We start from the raw sequence: 17852 nt of genomic DNA, 5'->3' as shown, positions 1-17852 counted from the left end.
TAAACTATATTTTACGACGAGGATGATATGTTTAATGCGTGATATGGCACTATGTAAAAAAGAAAAAGAGAGATGTCGAGAGATAAAGAGCCAAGATGACCCAGTGGTTAGAACGCATGCATCTTAACCGATGATTGCGGGTTCAATCCAGCCAAGCACCACTGAATTTTCATGTGCTTAATTTGTGTTTATATATCATCTCGTGCTCGGAAGGAAGACATCGTAAGGTAACCTGCATGTGTCTAATTTCAACGAAATTCTGCCACATGTGTATCCACCAACCCGCATTTGAGCAGCGTGGTGGAATATGATCCAAACCTTCTCCTCAAAAGGCGAGGAGGCCTTAGCCCAGCAGTGGGAAATTTACAGGCTGTTAATGTGTTAACATATAAATCGAAAACGAAATTGAATTTAAAATATGAAAATGTTGTTAGAAAAACACTAACAAAAAAAAAGGTTTAAATATTATATAAAACCACAGATAATAGATAGAGTTCGAGGGAAAGAGAGGGAAACGGCAACGGAATAACGCGTTTTTCTTAACGTGATGATTTTTGCCAATTCGTGAAAGAACTTCGTTCCAAAAAAATATCTAATGATATATTGATGTGACCGTACTGATGGTTGATGTTATCTTGTATGTGGTAACAAGATCTACATACTTGCCATTATAACTATCAAACCAAATAATCTGAATTATCAAGTATTAAATTCTCTTTATAGATTTCCTGCTGCTTCGGTAAACATTATGAGGAAATCTGCGCGCGTCAGGGAGAATACTGAGAACAGTATGTCAAACAATTAGCAGTGATAGATTTAGTTCCGTATTTCTCCTAGAGCCCTTTGGCTCCATTGTGGTAGATTGACAAACTGTTGCGTTAGTTACGATAATTTGATAGTCAAGTTCGGCAAGTTTCAATTGATAAAATATATACTAACATCTCTAAGCATAAAAACATAATTTAATAATGAAAATGTGTTTATTATTATTATTGTAAATGAACTAGACTATATTTGTGAAAATGAAATTAAAAAAAAAATCTACATTGAATAAATATTTTTGACTTTGACTTAATATTTTAACTCCGTCTTTATTAACATGCTGTCTTTGTTCGTCTTGAAACTAAAGGCCAAGATATGAAAAGGTTAATCGCGATCAGCCATGCTTTTTTTTAAAAACGTATTCTTATGTCACTTGACACGTTGCCTTGGCAACAGACTTACGGTGAATCCTTTAAATGGTATAATTATTATATTCAATGTCATTACCACTTTCTGACCGTATATGATTGTTGATTTTATTGTAAGATGATTTTCAAGTTTGTCCTGAACAATGTCCTTCTGAGCATTGTAATACAACAAAGAAATTTCTTTCAAATATTATTATGAAAAATCACAGCAACGATTTCTTTTCCATAAAAAGTTCTGTTAAGCTATGTATATATATATATATTGATCTCAGAGAGATGGTATTTTAGGTAAGTGTATAAATCATGGGGCTCCAGACGATCTTGTTGGGGCAAGAAACCTGCTTGTTTAAGTGAATTGCAGACCTTTTGGGAATAATTGAGGCAGATATGCTCCCGTTGGAAATCGGATTTATTGCTAGCCAATTCTTTACTTTTAATTGTCTATCTTTTAGTGAATTCGCAAAATTGGCATTTGGAAACATTTTTCTTTTTTTAAATTTTATTTCTTATAAATGTTCTGGAACTGGATTCTTAATTTTTTTAGTACTTCTATGTACATGTGAGTTTTTTTATTTATGGAATAATATTATGTGAGTCAGATTAAGGACATTTGTCCGCTATTTTACATTCAAAACGTTATAAGCACCTAAATATAATAAAATAAAAAAGCAATGCAATAAGCTTCATTATTATTAATTTAATTCAGGAAGGCTGACTAGCCAATAGCGTGGCAGTGTTATGTCGTCATCGTTGCCCATAGTCTCTACACTGTTAATATAATAAACTACTCACTGTGGTTCCCTTATCTGCCGCTAAAATACTGAGATTTTATTCCTGCTACTCTGACTGACTGTAAAGAGTCAGTAACTCTTTTGGGGGTAGTATAGTTTTGCATAGGATCCCATAAAACTTCCAAACTACTCAAATAATTGTAACCTTTATGGGCATATTTATGCAATTAGTAAGTTCGTCGATGTTTACATTGGGATATATACATATATGTATAAAATTACAAAAAAACAAGCTTTATTTGGTAGGTCGGAAACGGTCGTAGTTTTACTTTGATGATTATTTACAGATAAATAAAAAATTTGAATTTGTCGATCAGTTTGCCGCCCGCGTACCTATACTAAAACCTAACGATGGGTTTAGGTATCTAAGTATTTATTACCTCATTTTATTATATGAAATAAAATAGAATTCTCAGAGGATATCTGAATAATATATTTATTACTTTACCGCACGTATCAAGAACGAATCATATGAAAGTACCGTCAATAAAATTATACGCGAAGGTAGTACAAAAATATATAAATTAAAAAATAATTTTTTGTCCATAAGAATTATTAACATTAACCGTTAAAAATAGTTACTGTATTAACCATGACCGCGTGGAATGTTGGCATGAATGCTAGCAGCATTTCCCCGTTGAATCGCAATTCCGATCCTCTGGGCAAAAAATTTTCCAACCCTCCTGTCAGAAGTGATGGCACTGAGGTGAGGTTATACTTTTAACGAATAAAATATTATTAGTAATTAACGAATCTAATTAAATGATATCTTAAATAATTTGTAAGAGAAAACTTATAGAAGCAAAATTTGTACGTTGAAAACGTAATTAAATCTTTCACATTTTACAGCTATCTCCTGACGTGTAGGATCTTGTGAAAAACCCACAGAACATCGCTACAAAGGTCTTACTGATTTCTTCGAGCATGAAAAAGTCGCTTCGGCTTTTAAAGCGAAGAGTAATGTGAACGGGAAAATTGCATTGCGGCTGACGTTTCAAAACTGTAATGGGTTTAAAACTAGCTTCACTATGAGGTATTTTTCTTCAAAACTACGACTGCAAACCAATCGGAGACGTCAGCACTTGAACCTTCTGTGCAAATCGACGCTGTGATCCTATGACTGAATTTGAAGTTAGCAATAACATACATTATATGTATATAAATAAAGTAAAAAGTTAATTCTCAAGGTTAGATACTTTATTACGTTCAGTTGATTAATATTTTAGGGATAGTACGCGAGACACAATTATTTAGTAATTTTATTGACGTCTATAGACGTGTACCGTTGCAGACAGTGTTAACATTATTTTGTTTTGGGGGTTAAGCACCAAGAGTGCCAAGTAACACTGGTTTTCACCTTGTACAACATTGAACAATTTTGTTAAATTATAAAATTCCGTTTTAATTGTAACTTAATAGTGTTAGTTAGTTTAAGTTTTAGAGAATTTTATTAACAAGTCAATTTATATTTGACTCGAGTAAAGGTCATTCACTCTATTTAAATCCCCTGGAACATGAAATTCAGTAGGAACTGAATTATTTCATCATTGATAATTAATATATAGACATATTTGAATACACGTCATTGTGAGCTGGTAAAATCTTTATATATATAATATATGTATATATGTGTATGGTAAGATAGTAAGAAATATTAAACATATGCCATATCACCAATGCGCCACCAACCCTGGGAACTAAGATGTAAAGCAAAACTATAGTTACACTGTCTCACCCTCCTAACCAAAGTATAACAATACTAAGTATATCTGCTTGGCGGTATAATATATGATGAGTGGGTGGTACCTACCCAATCAATCCCGTGGCGCACGCCGTTGAGACGGAGAGAGTACCGCTGGTTTTTAGTGGATATTTTAAGCAACTTGGACACCGGCGAGTCTCACATAACACCGCTCCCATCCACGTGGGGAAACGCGTAACGCGTTTTTTTCAGAGAAAAAAAAAGGTTGGTTCCTACCCAGGCTGGCTTGCACAAATGCCCCATCAAGTAGAAAATAAAACAAAAAAGGTAATAATCATCACAATATAATTATTTAATCTATATTCGAAACCAATTATTATAAAGTGCTTATAAATTCCTGGTATAAGGAATTATTTTGTTTATATTTATACACTATAAAGATATTTGTTATCGTTTCTTATATATTTCCAATACAAGTTGTACCTTTCAAATCAGCCTATTATAGTGCGAAATTGCTACCCTCTGGGCCTTTCTTGAAATGCGAGAAAAATTACAATCCACGGACTCGGGAATAGATTTATCGAGGCCCGAAAAGCTTGTTATAAAAGACGTATTTTCCACATTCGGTTTGGCGGAATAAAAATTTTTTATACGTTCTCTTTGATATTAATAAATTGAATGTAGTTGATTTTTGGGTGAATGGATCCAAAAGAACTAAATCATACATTACCTTTAATATATATTAATAGATTTGTGGTTCATATTTTATAAGTAAAATTTTATAAATGAGAAGGTTCTTATACGCGTAAGATTTTCTCCTTGAATAGTTGTTTATTATTGCTTTTACTGGTAGGCGTATAAAAGCCTTGAAATTATTATTACCGGTCGCTGGATATAAATTAAACTCTTTTTTTTTTATTTAACATTGGACAACATCACATACATTACTCTGATCCCAATGTAAGTAGCTAAAGCACTTGTGTTATGGAAAATCAGAAGTAACGACGGTACCAAAAACCCAAGACAACATAGAAAACTAATGAGTTTTTTCTACATCGACTCGGCCGGGAATCGAACTCGGAGTGGCGTACCCATGAAAACCGGTGTACACACTACTCGACCACGGAGGTCGTCAATATGAATTTTACCATATATGTACCTATTTGTTAGTACACTAACAAATTAAACATGTGCATATTAAACGGTCTGAACCTTTAAAATCGGCTTACGTTATACTTACGTCTGCTGGATTAGCCGAAATTTGAAGTCGCAGATTGTAGAGAAGAGGCCCAGTGAACGTAACACTAACTTTATGTATTTTTTTGTATCTATAATAGTTTTAGCAGCGTTCGCTTCGTAAGCACCTGAACGGACATTTTTTTAGAACGTTAGATTATACTGCATAACAAAAAATATGCCACATATTGATATATTATATATATAGCCCATCAACATCATCATCATCAGCCTGTAAATTTCCTACTGCTCGGCTAAGGCCTCCTCTCCCTTTAAGGAGAAGGTTTGGAGCATATTCCACCACGCTGCTCCAATGCGGGTTGGTGGAATACACACAAGGCAGAATTTCATTGAAATTACACACATGCAGGTTTCCTCACGATGTTTTCCTTCACCGCCGAGCACGAGATGAATTATAAACACAAATTAAGCACATGAAATTCAGTGGTGCTTGTCTGGGTTAGAACTCGAAATCATCCGTTAAGATGCAAGCGTTCTAACCACTGGGCCATCTCGCCTCTTTTATATAAAGCCCATGTGTTTATAATAATTTGTAAGTTTCATTTCAATCTGATTAGTAGTTAATACGTGTTTTAAAACATACATACAAAACTTACTCTTAATAATATTCATTAATAAATTTATGATATAAACAAAAAATGGTACTGAAATTAGTGTGTACTAACATATCTATTAGAAGTGGTGATCACTTACCAACAGATCGCCATATTAGAAATAATGAAAACTCTCCTCAAATTAATTTAAATGTTAAAATGTAACAAATGTGATGTATGAATAGCATTTTAGTGGCCACAAAAGAAATATTTCCTTACATTACCGTCTCCTACTTACCGGCGCCATAGAAAAATGTCCCTTAATGGTGCTATATATGGGAGAACGTCGTCAAACCGGACATGGGACATTATATATTAAGGGGGAACCCTTCGTGACCCTTACGACGTTAACGATGGAGAAAATAACATTAAAACGTCGACGAAGTTGTAATGTATATTGTGGGTTAGTACATAAACCGTAACAATTTATTAGGTTAAAGCAAATCTGCCTTTATTTTGTCTGGATTGGCTGAATTCAATGAGAGAAATAGCTTAAGCATGTATTAACTCTTACGTTTTACTTGGTGGTAGGGCTTTTTCTATACAAATAATTTGTTACAAAAGATATATAATCACAGTATACTTTGAAATGCTAGTATTAGTTGCGAGTTAACTAAATATTTTTAAAACACCACTTCGAATCCGCTGTCCTCCTGGTACTTATTAAAGTCGTAACACAGTTTGTTGGTGGTAGGGCTTTAGGTAAACCTATCTGAATGGGTACCACCTACTAAATATTCTTCCGCCAAATAACAATAATAAGAACGAGTGAGCCAGTGTAACAACAGACACAAAGAACATAATAATCTCTTAGTTCACATGATTGGTGACGCATTGGCGATGTAATTAATGGTTATTATTTCTTACAGCGCAAATGTCTATGGGCGGTCTGTGTAATAAGGTCCCCTTGCCCGTATATTACATATATAACAGATTTAAAAAAAGCATGGGTATATATATGTCCTATATTATGTTGGTAGGTTTATGGTTAAGTATTGGTCTTAATCGAAAATTGAGCCGAGATGGCCCAGTGGCTAGAACGCGTGCATCTTAACCGATGATTTCGGGTTCAAGCCCAGGCAGGCACCACTGAAATTTCATGTGCTTAATTTGTGTTTATAATTCATCTCGTGCTCGGCGGTGAAGGAAAACATCGTGAGGAAACCTGCATGTGTCTAATTTCAACGAAATTCTGCCACATGTGTATTCCGCCAACCCGCATTGGAGCAGCGTGGTGGAATATGCTCCAAAACCTTCTCCTCAAAGGGAGAGGAGGCCTTTATCCCAGCAGTGGGACATTTACGGGCTGCTAATGCTAATGCTAATTTCTTACAGCGCCAATGTCTATGGGCGGTCTGTGTAATAAGGTCCCCTTGCCCGTATAATATATAACAGATTTTAAAAAAGCATGGGTATATATATGTCCTATATTATGTTGTTAGGTTTATGGTTATGTATTGGTCTTAATCTATACTAACCTACAAAGAGGGACTCTGGGACAAACGATTCGCTCTTATTCTCTATTCATAGCTCTAATTTAAAATCAAAATAAAATATTCTTTATCGAGGAGGCTCTTACAAGCACTTTTGAATCGTCATATTATAAAGTTAATTTAAATATAATGATAAGGCCGCCAAAATTGTATGCATCTTTTATTATGGCTGGATCTTTGTTGTATTTATTTCTTTTCTTGGTAAGGAATGTTGATTTTACCGAGCAGAACTGGCAAGAGACAAAGTAGTTTTATATAAAAAAAAAAAACTTAACATGGAGTAATGATAAAGGAATCCTGTACTACCTTCAACTAATATGTAAACTCTTCTATCATGTATATAATCCTGTATATTGTAATGTAAACTATTTGTTTTTTTTTTTAAGGAGTGTTAAATTTATACATTTTTTATTTTTATTTAAAGAGTTTTTATATGCAAATGTAAAATATTCTGTTTTGTTTTTTTTTTCTTATTTCACTCATCGGCCGTTAGAAAGGACCGAGTCTCTTCGATGAAGTGTCTCGAAGATACGCTTCCTCCATCATCATCATCCATCCACATCTATGCTCACGACCTTCCTCACAACATGGTCCTCATTCCTCCGCATAAATGATAGACATCTATAAACATAATAATATTGGAGTGTCTGTTTATAATATTAAAATAACCCATTTTTACTAAATGCATATGTATGTATGCACGGTACATATACCAAAATAACATTTTTTACAATTTTTGTCTGTCTGTTTTATCCGGCTAATCTCTGGAACGGCTGAACCGATTTCGACGGGACTTTCACTGGCAGATAGCGGACGTAATAAGGAGTAACTACTTAAAGAGGGGAAGGTCTCCCAGAGACTTAACGTTTTTTCCTTACGTGACGATTTCCGTCAGTTCACTCTACTGTAAGCTGCGTAAAAGAACTTCGTTCCAATAAATTGTATTTGAGTAGCAGATATCAAGATTCTATTCGGTTCTTCTCTGTAGAATCTTAAGTCCTAACCGGTGGTAGCTTTATATTTAATATTATCATGTAGGAAAAGCCTGATTTAATAATGTTCAAAGTTATTAAATTCTACATTAGATATTATTGTATTGACCCGTCTTATTGGATGTACAAATATGGATTAAATATCCATTTCTGTACATCCACTGTCCACAGGTCATGAATACCGAGGTTCTGGTTTCTAAACCGAAGTCGGACTGATAAAAAGTTCGTGGGTTTTTATGAAGAAAAATTCTCCGTAACAGTCCAGAGTCTGGATGTTGGAAGTCCCTTGCCTTGTAAAGCAAGTAAAGCCGTTGGTTTAACACATTCTACTCGTGGCGAATTTGCCGTCTCATTGTATTATGAGAGAAAGAGGATCAGGACTGTGGTCGTGTTTGCACACATACTTGTGCACTTTAATAGTTCCTGCGTATTTAGCTACTCTCGCTTGAGAATGAGCCGAGATGGCCCAGTGGTTAGAACGCGTGCATTTTAACCTATGATTTCGAGTTCAAGCCCAAGCAGGCACCACTGAATTTTCATGTGCTTAATTTGTGTTTATAATTCATCTCGTGCTCGGCGTTGAAGAAAAACATCGCGAGGAAGCCTGTATGTGTGTAATTTCAATAAATTCTGCCACATGTGTATTCCACCAACCCGCATTGGAGCAGCGTGGTGGAATATGCTCCAAACCTTCTCCTCAAAGGGAGAGGAGGCCTTAGCACAGCAGTGGGAAATTTACAGGCTGTTAATGAAATGTGTGTTTGAGAACGGCCGTTGTGAGCGTAATCGGGTAATAGTTATATTAATATATACATACAAATATATGTGTATGTGTACTGAGAATAAAGATATGTTAGACTACAAAGTTTGACGGTGATATTTTTAAATTGCGTTGATTTCCTTTGAAAAGTTCGTGAGATATCAAAGTAAAGTTCGGCGTAGGTAAGAAGCATTTGTTTCTGACGTTCGCTCTAGATTCACCGTTATGAAACTTTTATAAGTTTAAATTTGAAATCGACAGCTCTGTGATATACGGAACGTTCGGTTAACAAGTCGACTTTGGTTTTGTTTTGAAAATATTGCGAATAAAATAAATACAAACTTTAAAATGAGTACTAGAATACAAATCGACATTTCTGTTATCACTAATTTGATAGGATTAATTTAATTCATAGTGAGGGCTATAAGTTTTTTTGCGATGATTTATATAACAGCAGACAAATCTATATTAATGTGGAATGAATAGCACGTATCTATCCAACCAATGACTTTATTTAACATAGTTTTCTCAGCCTTCAAACTGGAACACAATAATTCTGGTTTGCTGTAATATATGCCGAGTGTCAGCCGGAAGCCACTTTTCTGAATAAAGTTTTTATTTATTTTTTATAAAAGAATATAATTACTCTATGTACAATGCGATGTTTTCCTACTAATTTCGGCTACTCAGGAAATATTCTAGTGCACGAGTCGAAAGTTGAATTTGTCATCCGATTGAATGACAAATACAACACCGGAAAGACCTTTTCGACATACGGGAGTGTACACACTTTCAATTTTCAAACTGCGACTGTTACTGAGAATTTTTCGAAAAACTCAAACTTTTTATCGGCCCGACATGGGGTTTAAATCCAGAACCTCGAAATAAGTATCTAGAAACTAAAACAACTAGACTGTCAGTAAAACACTAATATAACCCAAACAAATATAGTTAATCATTATTATTTGGTGTCGAATATAAATTTTCACTTTCCTCGTCTTGCTTACGCAGAAAAACATGATATTTTATTAATAAAAACCATAATATACGAGTAATGGTTCAAGTCGGAGATACAATATCAAATTTGTCTCGTGCCCTACGCCATTTATCACCAGCCCACATTGCGGGTTACCAAAACAAGATACGATTATAATCTTTATCGTATTACGATAAGACCTTTTTTTGTGTGACGGTATAAAGCACAAAAATATCAACGAGTTTAATAAGGTGTAGCATATCAAAGGAAGTCACGTGCGATTGCCAATAATGTGAGAAAATAATACACTAATAGATCAAATACAGCAATGGATATATTGATATGAGATAGGATACGTGGGCTTAAAAATATTGGTATATTAGGCATTACTTGGTGGTAGGGGTTTGTGCAAGCCCGCCTGGGTAGGTACCACCCACTCATCAGGTATTCTACCGCCAAACAGCAGTATTCAGTATTGTTGTGTTCCGGTTTGAAGGGTGAGTGAGCCAGTGTAACTACAGGCACAAGGGACGTAACATTTTAATTCCTAAGGTTGGTGGTCAATGGTGATCTAAGGAATGGTTAATATTTCTTACAAAGCCATTGTCTATGGGCGGTGACGACCACTTACCATCAGTTGGCCCATTTGCTCGTCCGCCTACCGATATCATAAAAAAAACTTAAAATACAAAATTATATTAAAGATAAAAAAGAGTAGATTTCACATTTATTGATTTCTAGGCAGGATATGTACAAATTTAATTCTACTTTACTGACAATCTGTAATTAAAATGGTGGAAAAAAGGAAACACTGAGTTTCCGGTTTGCCGGTTCTCGATACAATTTACTTTCTGACCCGGTGGTAGCTTAAACGTTTACTCAACTAAAGCTTGGTATATTCAGCAAGGCAAGACGTTACTTAACGTCGGCCCATCCGCTAGAACTGTACAAGACGCAAATTCGGCCTTACATGGAATACTTCTTTCAACTCTGGACCAGCTTCAACGCAGAGTGGGTCGAATTAGTGACGATCAAGCCCTTTCCGATCTGCTTGATCCTTTGGGTTGACGTTGAGATGTTGGATTAATCTGCATCTTCTACAGCATTTTTCGGGGCAAATGATCTGGGAAATTATTTGAATTAAGTCCGGCTGCTGAATTTCACTGAAATCGCGCCAAATTCCACCCGAATCTTTTAGAATTCTATGGCACATTAATTTTTGCCTTGCACAACCACTCTGTGGAACCAGCTTTTAATATATTTTGTAGATTTATTTACTTGGTGGTAGGGCTTTGTGCAATTTATAGGTAACATCCACTCATTAAATATTCTATCACCAAGCAACAATACTAAGTATATTAGTATTGTGTGAGTTTCAGTTTGTAGGGGAGTTTGAGTGAGGAAATTTCCTCAGGCACAAGGACATAACATCTTTGCATCCAAGTTGGTGGAACATTGGTGTAATTTAAGGAATGGTAAATTTTTCTTGCAACGCCAATGTTTATGGGCGGTGGTGATCACTTATAGCCTTTTTGTCAACTCGCCTTCCAATTCTTAAAACAAATGTATATTATATTATGTGGATATTGGATCCTACTATTATTATAAACCCGAAATTTTGTAAGCAATTATGGATGAATATTTGTGAATAAAAAACACAAAACAACTGAAGGTATTTTGATGAAAAAAGAGATAGCTTATAACTTGAATTACATGTAGGTTGTCAAAGGCTTGCTCTCTCTTTCTAAAACGTTTTTGTAGCGTAGCGTTATATTAATATCTAAGATATTTACCATCTCAATTGAATACACGATAATAAAATAAATAACAGCGACAAGTATAAATGTCCTCGTTTCATGTCAGAAACCCATCACCCCTTTTTCGCTGATACTAAACGTACGCTCGGAGAGGGAAAAAAAACAGTTCTTGGCCATTATCCGACGAATGTATTGAGAGATAACATCCTTCAGGTTCAGGCAATAAGGCGGTGTCGACTTCCGTTTCCGGTGCTTTGTAAAGGTCGGGGAGTTATTGGCCGACGCTTAACTGACGAGCGATTTTTGTCATTTCCTCTTTGCGACGAATCGGATTAAGCGTGGATTTTTTAGTGCTATGAATCAGAAATAATATAGTTACAAAGTGTATTTGTTTTAATTCATGAATTCATTATTTGTTTACAAATCATATTAAAATGTTTATATAAAATATTTTGTATTTAATAAAATTATTGATATTTTTGTATTTAAGTTTTCGAGATAGATTTATAATAAACGATGTTAAAAAAAAAGAGCCGAGATGGCCCAGTGGTTAGAACGCGTGCATCTTAACCGATGATTTCGGGTTCAAACCCAGGCAGGCACCACTGAAATTTCATGTGCTTAATTTGTGTTTATAATTCATCTCGTGCTCGGCGGTGAAGGAAAACATCGTGAGGAAACCTGCATGTGTCTAATTTCAAAGAAATTCTGCCACATGTGTATTCCGCCAACCCGCATTGGAGCAGCGTGGTGGAATATGCTCCAAACCTTCTCCTCAAAGGGAGAGGAGGCCTTTATCCCAGCAGTGGGACATTTACGGGCTGCTAATGTAACGTAATGTAAAGTAAAAATTGTAACAAAGATCCGAAAAAACTGTTTCCGCCTGCGGCTTCCCACACGTGTGAGGTGGGTGTTAGTTATGGATCCCTACAATGATGATCAATTTAATAGATAAGACGGTAAAATGAACTCATGAACTCTCTTTCGCATTAAGTTGGGATTTGTGACGTTTTACATTTGAAAGATATGTAGAGAAACGTTTTATGCTCAAGGCCGCTGTGTAAGCAGCTAGTTTACAGGTGAGCATACTTTAGGAATGAAGCGATCGCCTCCAGGTTATTACATGTATTAAAAAATGTATGCGGTCTTGAACTTTGAACAAAAACACATTCTGTAACTTTGACATCAGCTCTTCTCAGCTCTATGTGTTTTATATTCTGATATAATAGTAGTTTTCATCTAAAACAATAATATGTAACTTTAGCGTTATTTCGTTTGCTTACATTGAAAAAAAAAATCTTGGGTTTATTCTAAAATGCGTTTAAACTTGAATAGAATAATCAAAATGATTCATTCTTTTTCTAAATATAAAAATCAATTTATTCAAGTTGACTTGAGGAAGTTTAGAGGAAATTGCACCACGCTGCTCCAACGAGGATTGTTTTGTAACAAGTGTGACAGAATATCATTGATAATGCTCTACAGATGTAGAGCAGGAGATAAATTATAAACTAAGTGGATCATATGAATAGAATTAATAAATTGTAAAAGATAATGTTTAAGAACCTTAAAATTTATTTGTATATCGTTCGAGTCTCCTTTCGTTGGATTTATTTTGAAGATTTATAAAATTGCCATTCAATAGAATGGGTACTGGTAAAATTGAAAAGTCGTTATCAAAGCGCCCTGTCTATACATTGTCGCGGAGACTTAATCTTAGTGACAATACCAATTTCGTGGCGTCGACGAGAACCGTGAGCTCGTGACGTATAGATTAATGTAAATCCAGGTAATTCATGTTCGAAGTTACAAATGAATATAAATTATATTATATATAAAAATGTATGCTATTATGCATCAGTGTTGTTACTTTCGTACAGTATGCTAGCGTTGTATTTGTTATGGTGGTCGTATTATAGATGGCTCGGTTTGTGTTTTGGATTATGACATAGTATATTGTATTATATGCATATAGTACAATTCTTTATTTCGTGAAACAATTCGTTTACCTTACGGATAGAATGTTAATCTACAAACATTAATTCAAAGCATCCTTATAAATGAAATTTTAAGTCTCATTCATGCAACTCTATACAAAATGACGTAAAAAATTATAGGAGCAACTTAGCAAATCAAAACCATTGATTCTAATTTACAATAGTGATTCGTTAAATAAAGAAATATATAAGAACTTCACATTAATCGACAAGCAAGGCAAAATAAAAATCAAGTATCAAATAAAAATGCTTGATTACGAAACTTATAATTCATAGACTTCCTAGAACGATAAAGTAAAGTCCCTTAAAAAATGTCTCAATTAATTATTTTAAAAACAAAGTTTTCTTTCGATATTAAAAATCCACAACACTGAACAAAATACACATATGACTCAATTGGACGTTAACTGTATATAATTTTTCCTTATAAATTGCCGAACACAGGCCAAATTGCGTTGATAATCTAATGTTTGAATGATTGCTCTGGAAATAAACATTTTGATTATAAAATAAAATTAGCATCATTAACTATTCATCTCTGTTCACACATTAATCTGTATCTAAAATGAGGAGCTATTCGTAAACGGAATTGAGCGAGGGAATGCCTGCTTGACGATTCAATCCGCTAAAAGCCCTTCCCTCTGGAGGCCCTTGAAAAACTTGTAAAGAATATACGTGCCGAAGTTCCCTCCAATTCAATAAAATTTCAAGTCAATGTACCCTTTATTAAAATTTTCTCGTCTTATGGTTTTAAGGGCATTTTGAATTAAATTAATTGGTCTTTAAACTTTTGGGATGCTCATAAATTACCATCATTATTCAGCCAATCAGAAGTAGCTGTTTGTTAATTAATTTAATAATTTTGTAATTTCAACCAATGGCTTTATTTCATATACGTAATAAAAGCAAAGCTATAAAAATATGAAAACTGTAATCTTATAGATTTTTACTAATAAAACGTATCGCATATGCAAATAAATTGCATAAATATTTGTCAAAGTGGAATAAATAAATCAAATATATCTTTGTCGAAAGAATTCTCTTTGTGTTTAATGCGTATAAAGAAGATCCAATTCTCGGTTTATTAAAAAAATCGAGTTTGTTTACGAACGTAGATCATCCATCAAGGGTAAGATGATTAATTATTAATATACATTATCGACAGACGCCATCGAAGCTGCTATTAAGGAGGCTACGTAAAAATATTGCCTCTCAGATAATGTTTTTTTTAAGCTGATGAAATGGCTAATATTTAGTCTCTGTATTCGTTTGATGTTTTAGTAATTCCATGAGACCTATTATTGAATTAAGCCTTTTTATAAAAAAAGGTCAAATAAACCACTTGGTATTCAGTAATCTGAAGGTTACTAGCAGTTTGAGAAATTTAATTCATTCTTTAAAACCTCGAATTCTAAGATAGTCATATTAATTATATGTTACCTTGGTGGCTGGTCTGGATAAGTGTGCTTAAACTCTACCAGTTGGAACTTGCTATAGATGATTGCTGTTTTGAATAAAGCTTAAAGGTAAACATGCTACCACTCACACCAAAGAAAATACCACGTTAGTTTTTTGTATTACATAGACAGTTGGTCGGGCAAATGGGCTACGTGATGGTAAGTGGTCACCATCGTCCACAGATATTGGGAATTAGAAATAATAACCAACAGAAACATGTTATATCCTTAATTCCTGCAGTTATACTGGCTCACTCACCCTTCATATCGGAACACAACAATACTGTTGCTGTTTCTTGGTAAAACATTCGATGAGTGGTGAACGAGCTTGTTGGTAAACCAAGAAACTGTGTCACGACTTTGATAAGTACCAGGAAAACAGAGGATTCGAAGTGGTGTTTTAAAAATATTTTGTCAACTCGAAACTAATAATAGCATTTCAAAGTATATTTTGTTTATTTTTCTTTTATAAGAACATATTCGTGTGGAGCAAGGGTTTAGTTCAGTCGTTTGTTATTATTTGGATGTTAAGTTATATAACAAATACTCTTAAATTTTCTTGTAGTACGCTAAGTGTAAAAAAAAAAGTTATGCCTTTGTTATATTTCGGTACAGTATCAGTTTAAGTATAAAATCAAATTGAAATAAAAGCGATGGGATATCCCCATGTAAATCGATATCTTTCAAAAAATGCTCCGAAAAGTTTTTATTGGTTAAATCCGAGAAAGGAATCTATCCTCCGACCTGGGTATCTGTAGTCCTTTGTATTAACCACCAAACCAACGAGGCAGTAATTACAACAATACGTTTACAATTCTTATAATATTCAACGCTTTTAACCTAACACAAAAAAAATGTTTAATTAATAAGCTATTCTTAACTTTTAAGTTACTAATTTAGATTTGTTTTTTACTGCTACGTATATTTTTTTCACTTTTTATCCTAATTGTATTTAAATTATTATTTAGTGCATGCTGTGGTCTCCTATAATTGAAGGAGCACACGACTTGTAACCCTTGTATTATTTAATATTAAGAACATGTATTTAGTGTGTATCTTTTGTTGGAGGCTCGTGAATTAAATAAATAAAATACGCTCAGAGTAGTGTAATTGTGTTGTATCAAAATTTCATAGACCTAATATAAAATTCGAGTTGGCTATGTTCTTTAAACGAGAAAATTAATCCCATTATTCTGTAAATGAGTGTCGTTAGTTCCTGGAATGGGTTTTTAGCCGCAAAGAAATATAAACACGAAGCGAAGCTGAGAATGACCGCAAATTACATGCAATTTCATATAAAAATTATGAATAGTCTGTCGTTGTTGGTTTGTTTTACGTTTCTATTTGTGGATTTATGAAAATAAAAAATGTATTCAAATAAAAATCTTTATTCATGATCTGAGATGACTCAATGGTTAGAAAACGTGCTTCTGAAACGAATATTACGAGTTCAAACCCGGGCGAGCATAAAATTTTAAGGTTTTTATTTTGTATTTAAAAATCATTTCTCACTGGATGGTGAAGGTAAACATTATAAGAAAATTCCACTAAACATTAGAACAGTGTAGAGAAAGAGGCTGAATGAGCTGTAAAACGTTTACAGGTTGCTACAAATGTCATGACAATTCTACGCTGAGACGACTGGCGAAAATTTATTAAGTTCAAAGAACTCATTAATTTTGAATAGACTGCCTTCAACTGATAGAATAAGGATATATAAAACGTTTTTAAGCCAACATATATGAAAGTTATATAACAATTCTCAGCAGTTTCAACATCGAAACAGGATAAGTTTTTCTCGAATCGAGAATATCAACTGACAAAGTTCTCGACATTCGACGTTTCGTTTCGACGTAAAAATATTTCTACAAGAAGTTACAAATAGCTCGATGGCTATTAAAACTATGAAAAACTCATCGAGGAAAGAAATGAAACTGTTAGAGGTTCTTCAAAGACGGAAACAGTAATAAAAGGTTTTATTAAACGATAGTCTGCCGTCTCTGTTATTTCTTAAGTGCCTTTTATTAAATTATTACGAAAAAAATAAACGAAAATAAGCTTTACTTGAAAAATCGAAAGTATCTTTTTTTTTAATTAATATTAACTTCACATTCCTATAAATACATAATAACTTATTGATACTTAGACCACGATAAATCAAAATATATATTTATTTCAATAGGCTCTTTGGAATAAAAAGCTAATGTCGCTTCAACCGGAGATAGAACTTACACTGCCGAAAATATAAGTATAAGTAAGATGTAATAAGTCATTTATTAATTATTTTTAATTTTATTTTCATGTAGTAAAATTAGTTGATTAATTATTTACGGTGAAAATTATCTGCTGTATTTTATTATACAAGCAAATACCTTGCCTCGGGAAGGCTGTATGTCTTGAGATATATTATTTATAACTAATCAATTGAATTAAAATTTGGTCCAGTCTGATTGGACCCACTGATAATATTTTCTACCGCCACACAGCTGTTCCGGTTTTTAGGGTGAGTGAGACACTGGAACTACAAGCACAAAGGACATAACATTTTACCAAAGTTGATCGCCCATTCGTAATATTCGTAATATTCGAAAATAACGCAGCACGTTCGTTAATTAATCTTATTGGTGAATATCAACTTTTTATTTCAGATAAATAAATTGGGGAGGAAAACGACCGTAAACTGGATTGATAATAAACACTCGATTTCTTTTGAATGGGGTTTGTTGGTTGATTATTTGATTGAATATCTGTTCAGACGATTAAAAGGTCCTAATATCTTCGATATACCATTTGATCGAGATTTCAGAATCGACTAATCAATCACTAAGCGAACGTTGAAGTAAATATGCTTTCCCAATTCATCCTCCTGTCCTTATCCCAATTTTAC

Source organism: Vanessa atalanta, chromosome 21 (assembly GCF_905147765.1).
Source record: "Vanessa atalanta chromosome 21, ilVanAtal1.2, whole genome shotgun sequence".
NCBI classification, from domain to species: Eukaryota; Metazoa; Arthropoda; class Insecta; order Lepidoptera; family Nymphalidae; genus Vanessa; species Vanessa atalanta.
The sequence above is the reverse complement of the archived record's forward strand: the minus strand, read 5'-3'. Positions refer to the sequence as shown.